We start from the raw sequence: 1373 nt of genomic DNA, 5'->3' as shown, positions 1-1373 counted from the left end.
CCTGGAAAGGAACATCATATTTATTCAAGTAGAGGCCAGATTTAAAAAAAAGAATGCCCTCAATGAGCTGGATTAGAACAGTGAGTGTAATACTGTGCTCAAGCAGAGCAATGACAATGAAAATGGTGTGGGACAATGAAGCTTTTTTTTTTTTTTCTATTTTAAGGTTCCAAATGAATAACACCTAATTTTACAAAATCTCTATTGTCAATAGTGGTCTCTTTGGTACTCAAAGTCCTAATCTTTTGTTTTCTTCAGATTAGTTAGCTCATATTTTTTCCACATAATTCTATCTCATCTAATATTTTAATTCAATTAAATCAACTTGAATTGAATAGCTTCTATTAAATAAATTCTAGTTGGTTGATCCAGTCTCTCCAAGGAGACTACACTTTATTTTGTTAAATTTTGAGAGTTTAACATTTTTCACAAATAGTCATAACATTTAGTGTTAACATGTCCTAATTTGAAAACAGCTCTTTTTTTATCATTATAACTTAATAAGTTTTCATATTAAAACATTGCAGATTTAGGAAGTAATCTATTTTGTTTATCAAAAGAAATACTCTGTTGAATTTCAAAGGGAATTCCCATTAAAATATGCCATCTACAAACAAGTGGCCATCTAGCTTGGAAGCACAAAGCCCTCAGAAAAGAAGCACACAAGCCTGCGGGAACACGAGGTGTTGAAGGGATCGGGTAGCAGACACCAAAGAACAAAATCCATCATTGTGTGATCACCTTCCCCACATAAATGCTGAAGATGAATGTGTGCAAACGTAAGTGTGGTGAAGAAGGCTGATGGTGACCGGCTATCGAAACCTATAGCATCTGGGTACTTAAAGGCTTGAAAATAAACAAACGGCCATCTAGCCCAGAAGCAACAGAGCCCACATGGAAGCAGCACACCAAAATGTGTGATCATGAAGGGCCGAAGGGACCAGGTTTCAAGTACCAAAGGCAGGGGGGCATAGGGGGAGGCAGGAGAATCATATCATCGTGAATGAGGTAGCATGTGATGGGGACCCAATGCCCATCTGTAGACAACTGGACATCCCTTGCAGAGGGGTAGTGGGGAGGAGATGAGTCACTCAGGGTTCAGTGTAACAATAATGAAACTCACAACCTCCCTCTAGTTCTTAAACGCTTCCTCCCACCAACTATCATGATCCCAATTCTACCTTGCAAAACTGGTTAGACCAGAGGATGTACAGCGGTGCAGATTGGAACTGGAAACACAGGGATTCTGGGACAGATGAACCCCTCAAGACCAGCGGTGACAGTAGCGATACCGGGAGGGAAGGGCGGGTAGAAAGGGGGAATGGAGCACAAGGATCTACATATAACCTCCTCTCTGGGGGATGGGCAACAGA

Source organism: Echinops telfairi, unplaced genomic scaffold (genome assembly GCF_000313985.2).
Source record: "Echinops telfairi isolate 266 unplaced genomic scaffold, ASM31398v2 ScPeMD7_7468;HRSCAF=8506_0, whole genome shotgun sequence".
In the NCBI taxonomy this organism is placed as follows: domain Eukaryota; kingdom Metazoa; phylum Chordata; class Mammalia; order Afrosoricida; family Tenrecidae; genus Echinops; species Echinops telfairi.
This window is presented reverse-complemented; position numbering follows the sequence as displayed.